Here is a 6305-nt window from a genome sequence, read left to right as displayed (position 1 = left end):
AAGCGTGGATTCTGGTTCCCGTACCTCAGGACAAGCTTCAGGCGGCCTGGGAGGGCCCGTACCTCGCGCACCAGCGGCTCAATGCAGGGATGTACCTGGTCACCCTGGACCACGCCCTTCATTATAATTAATGGTTCCGCATACGGCCTGCAAACGGAATCCGCAAAAACGGAATGGAAACACAAAAAAAAAGTTTGTGTGCAAGAGGCCTAAGGCACTGGGTCCCCGTCACCGCAGTGCAAGGACCCTCCTCGAGCCCCTTGTATGTCACAGTCAGCGCTGAAGGCTGCATACAAGGGGTTAATATGCCGGCATCGGTGTATTTACTGATGCTGGTGTATACAGGAGGGGCTCGGCTGTAAGTGACAGCTGGGTCTGTGCAGCTGATCGGATGGGTGCAGCTCCTGCACACGCCTAATTATCGCACCGTACCTGTACGACGCTGGGACTTAAGTCACGCCCTGCAGCGTCGTACATGTACAGTGCTGGTATCCTATGGGTTAAGCCATGAGAAGTTCTCCCAAAGACTACTAAGTCTCTTTGAGCAATGGTGTAGCTATAAATGGTTATGAGGTAGCAGTGACCTCTGGGCCCAAACACGTCTGTGCCATATTACAAGACACCAATATTATAATATAGTATCTTGGGGGCAAAATTAGCTGCAGCAGAACCTCATAATACACACCTTAGCTTCTGCAGAAATTCCTAATACACACCTCAACTGCTGCTTAACATCATAATACAGACCTCAGCTGCTGCAGAACATCATAATACGCACCTCATCTATTGCAGAACCAATGCACACAAACTGCTACAGAACATCATAATACACATCTCAGCTACTGCAGAACCTATGCAGTACCCCAGAGCAGGAACTATCTGCAAATAGTTTGTTATTTAATTTATTATATTGTTATGTAATGTGTACGCAACATACAGTATCTGTGTATAGATGGCACAGCCAAGGTTAACTATCCTGGCTTAGCCCTTACATGAAGTTTGGGTGGGAATCCAGGATCCACCCTCAGCTCAGTCAGTTCTAGGGAGAGTTTTAAGCAAGAAGATGCAGCGGTTGCCTTGTGTTCCCTCTTCTCAGGACCGAAAACCTACAGTGACTCATCAATCTCTGCTTGAGCTACAGTAAGAGAGAAGAAGACAAAGGAGACAACTGAAAAACTTTTGCATGGATGAGCACCTGAGTCAGTAAGTTAACTTGCTACCAAAAGCTGCTAAGACTTTACTGATGTGAGGGATACCGTTAAGACACCCTGCACCTGGATATGACTCGGTCATTCGTATCACTAAAACCCTGTATTCCCTGCAGTGGACACTACAGCAATTATTGCATAGCTACTATTGCTCGCCATAGGTTCTGTTGGAAGAGACTTTGGCACGATAGAGAGGAAAGACGGTCACAACTCCCATCTTTGCCTAAATCCATACAACGCTGTCTGGGAACAAATTGCACTGTGGACAGTTGGAATTGTGTCTGCTATAATTGGATGTACTACTACTCCCATTTTGCACTTGAGTGAAGAGAGACATTATTCTTCTATCTCTGGCTTCGTTTTCAGACTCCTACACCATACGCTGGCCATTGTGCAGTACCCAAGACCTGGAGGTATCTGCAGTTATGTTTTTAATGTTGTATATTATTATTGCTTATTGTTATGTTATGCCATGTACACTAGCAAAGGAGGTATGCTTGGCAGGAACAGGGTTAACTACCCTGTGTCTCCCTTCTTGGTAGAAGCGGGCTGGTCCTGCTTCCTGCCAGGAGAGGAGTTTGAGTCTGGAGTGGATATAGGAAACACATGCTACAGCTTCTACTCCAAGGGACCTTAACCAGTTCTCCTGTGAAACCATTACTCCAGAAAGATTACCAGAATCCTGCTTTCCAAAAAGCTACAGCATACAAAGTCAGCAAAGTGACCATCAATCTCAGTTTTACAGACCCTGCTGCAGGTGAGGGAATACAGATTGGACACCCATCACTTAGCTTATATCCAGACGAGTCTAGTTCCAGGCTTGTATCACACAGTGGACACCTACACCCCCACCTTTAAGTGCTACTTAATTTCCACCTAACCATCAACCATACTTCATCATCTGGTGACAGAAACTGCACCTTGTGCCTACTACTGCTGGATGTGCCTGTCACCACCACTTCTGTGAGAAGGTCTGACAGACATCCTTTTCTACCTCTTGCATGATGTTCTTTGTTTTGGTTTCACTTTGTCATCTCATTTCCTTCTCACCTATTTAGACTAATCCTCTTTCCTTTATATTCCCTCCCATACTGCCTCACTTTGCGGTTTATACTACTTCCTGGATTGAAGTGATCACTGCTTGAGACTTCTGTTGCTGCTTGTTCAGATAAGTCCTTTCATGTATTGTGTTTCCTTGCTGGCTTGATTCTAGGTGACCCTGACTCCCTCTGTATTAAGTGCAGGGAGCCGGTGGTCGTGTCCCCTCACTATTATAGGGTTTTCAGGTGCCACACAGTGTAGGTACGAGGGCATGCAATCGTCTACCTCTGAGACCCTTGTATGTGCTTAGCAGTCAGGATGAGCTCTTAGGGTTTTATAGGGGTCACCTTTATGATCCTTAGTTTGGGATCAAGCCAGTCGGATGTTTATCCATAACTTCCAGCTATCTGCAACATCATCCGTGACATTATAAACCGCCATTACCGTCTTAAGCATGGATCCGGTTTCAGCCTTGATTGACCGCATGCAAGGTCTTTCACTGGAGGTAGCAGATCTCCGTAAAACTGTGTCTCAGTTTCAGGTGACCGGTTCTGCTTGCGTTCATGGAGTTTGTTCCGAGCCTAAGATCTCGCTTCCGGATACGTTCTCCGGGGGTAGTGAGAATTTTGTTCGCTTTAGAGAGGCTTGCAAACTCCATTTTTGCCTACTTCCCCATTCCTCTGGTGATGCGGAGCAGAGGGTGGGGATCATCATCTCGCTGCTCAGGGATAACGCTCAGTCTTGGACCTTTTCGCTGCCGGTGGGGGCACGGCCCCTCCGATCGGTGGAGGAATTTTTTGTAGCCCTAGGGCAGATATATGATGACCGGATCGTATTGCTCTGGCTAAATCTAAACTGCGTCTTTTATGCCAGGGTAAACAGTCCGCAGAGATATATTGTTCTGAATTTTGGAGATGGGCAGCTGATACTGGTTGGAACGATGCTGCACTCCGAAGTCAATTTTGCCATGGTCTTTCGGAGGGATTGAAAGATGCATTTGCTTTTCATGAGAGACCTGCCTCGTTGGAGTCTGCCATGTCTCTAGCTGTTCGTATTGACAGGCATCTTAGAGAGAGAGGAGAGACCACTCCTTCCTGTCATATTCAGTCCAAGGACAGTGGGGCGGTCTCATTCAGTGCGCAGGGGCCTCAGTCTCTCTCAATCCCCTCTGAGCAGGAGGCCATGCAGCTGGGTTTGCTTGCCTCTGATAGTAGAGGATTCAGCTCTCAGAGGAGGGTTTGTGTCTGTTGTGGGGGTATAAATCATTTGGCTAATGTTTGCCCCTCTAGGAGATTCAGGGAGTTTTCTGAGGGTAATAAAGAAACAAAAAGAAAAAAACCCTCTAAAAACTTTCCATTTGCTACTATTGGCAAGGTTGATGCGGAAATTGAAGGTTTGCCGTTTGCTTGTAGTTTCCGTTTTCTCCTACCTGCCAGGGTGGCGCTAGATAGCAAGAACATTGTTTGTTTGATTTTTGTAGATAGTGGAGCAGCTGTCAATCTCATTGATAATCAATTTGCTATAACACATGGTTTCCAGGTATGCACTTTGGAAAAGGATATACCTGTTTTTTGCTATCGATTCCGCTCCACTTTCTCAAAAATCATTAAAGGGCATAGTTCACAATATCCGTTTGACTGTGGGTGATGCTCAAGTTGAGGATATGTCATGTTTCGTCCTAAGCGGATTACCTACTCCTCTAGTGTTGGGGCTACCCTAGCTTACTAAACATAACTTACCATTGATTGGCAAGCAAGGCAAATAAATGGTTGGAGTGACTTTGCAGAGAGAATTGCCTCCCGGCGTCTCTTTCAGAGGTTTCTAACAAGACTGTGCCATCTTTTCTCTCTGAATTTTCGGATGTGTTTTCTGAGAGTGGTGTCCAGGAGTTGCCCCCGCACCGGAAGTACGGCTGCCCTATTAATCTCATCCCAGGCGCCAAGCTGCCCAAATCACGTTTATACAATCTCTCCCAACCTGAAAGAGTCGCTATGCGTACTTATATCTCTGAGAGCCTGAGAAAGGGACACATCTGACCCTCGAAGTCACCTGTTGCCGCTGGGTTTTTTTTGTTAAGAAAAAAGAAGGTTCTTTAAGACCTTGTCTGGATTTCAGGGAGCTGAACTGTATCACAATTCGTGACCCATATCCGCTTCCTCTGATCCTGGACCTGTTTAACCAGATTGTTGGGGCTAAAGTTTTTTCTAAGTTGGATTTAAGAGGGGCATACAACCTAGTCAGGGTCAGGGAAGGGGACGAATGGAAGACGACCTTCAATACCCCTGAGGGTCATTTCGAGAATTTGGTTATGCCCTTTGGTTTGATGAATGCTCCGGCCGTCTTCCAACATTTTGTGAACAGCATTTTTTATCATTTAATGGGGAAATTTGTACTGGTGTATCTAGATGACATTTTGATTTTTTCTCCTGATTTCAAAACTCATAGGGACCACCTACGTCAGGTCTTGCTCATTCTGCGGGAGAATAAATTGTACGCTACACTGGAAAAATGTGTGTTTGCAGTTCCGGAGATTCCATTTCTTGGTTTTCTTCTCTCCGCTTCTGGTTTTCGCATGGACCCTAAGAAGGTCCGCGCTGTGCTTGATTGGGAGCTTCCTGAGAATCAGAAGGCGCTGATGCGTTTTTTGGGTTTTGCCAATTATTACAGAAAGTTCATTTTGAATTATTCCTCTGTTGTTAAGCCACTCACTGATATGACTAAAAAGGGGGTAGATTTTTCCTCCTGGTCGGTAGATGCGCTTAAGGCCTTTTCTAGTATCAAAGAGAGTTTTGCTTCCGCTCCCATTTTGGTACAACCTGATGTCTCTCTACCTTTTATTGTTGAGGTGGACGCTTCTGAGGTGGGTGTAGGTGCGGTCTTATCTCAGGGTCCCTCTCCTGCCAAATGGCAACCGTGTGCCTTTTTCTCAAGGAAACTCTCCTCTGCAGAGAGAAATTACGATGTGGGAGATAGGGAGTTGTTGGCCATCAAATTAGCTTTTGAGGAATGGCGCCATTGGCTAGAGGGAGCCAGACACCCTATTACCGTGTTTACTGACCATAAGAATCTGGCCTACTTGGAATCAGCCAAGCATCTGAACCCGAGACAGGCCAGATGGTCTTTATTCTTTTTTAGGTTTAATTTTGTTGTCACATTCCGCCCTGGGGTTAAAAATATGAAGGCGGATGCCCTGTCACGTTGTTTTCTAGGAGGGGGGAACTTTGAAGACCCGGGTCCCATTTTGGTTGAAGGGGTGGTCATCTCTGCTCTTTATCCTAATTTGGAGGCAGAGGTTCAGGCAGCCCAGGCAGAGGCTCCTGATCTTTGTCCTCCTGGGAGGTTGTTTGTGCCTCTCGCTTTACGACACAAGGTTTTTAAGGAGCACCACGATACTGTCCTTGCTGGGCACCCGGGGAGTAGAGCCACAGTGGATCTCATTGCTCGTAGATTCTGGTGTCCGGCTCTTCGTAAGACGGTTGAGGGTTTTGTGGCAGCCTGCGAGACCTGCGCTCGTGCCAAGGTCCCTCATTCACGGCCATCGGGTTCTCTCCTCCCGTTACCCATTCCTTCCCGTCCTTGGACGCATCTGTCCATGGACTTCATTATGGACCTGCCTCGTTCCTCGGGCAAGACTGTGATTCTGGTGGTAGTGGACCGTTTTAGCAAAATGGCACATTTCATTCCCTTTCCTGGGTAACCCAATGCTAAGACGCTGGCGCAAGCGTTTGTTGATCATATTGTTAAATTGCATGGCATTCCTTCAGACATTGTTTCTGATAGGGGCACGCAATTTGTTTCCAGATTCTGGAAGGCCTTCTGTTCTCGCTTGGGGATTCGCTTGTCATTTTCTTCTGCTTTTCACCCGCATGGTCAGACCGAATGCGTCAATCAGAATCTGGAGACATATCTGCACTGTTTTGTGGCAGAGAATCAGGAGGATTGGTATTCTTTTTTGTCCCTTGCTGAGTTTGGTTTAAATAACCGTCGCCAGGAGTCCTCTGATAAGTCACCATTTTTTGGTGCATATGGGTTTCATCCATAGTTTGGGACATTCTC

This window comes from Bufo bufo, chromosome 1 (assembly GCF_905171765.1).
Source record: "Bufo bufo chromosome 1, aBufBuf1.1, whole genome shotgun sequence".
NCBI lineage: Eukaryota > Metazoa > Chordata > Amphibia > Anura > Bufonidae > Bufo > Bufo bufo.
The sequence above is the reverse complement of the archived record's forward strand: the minus strand, read 5'-3'. Positions refer to the sequence as shown.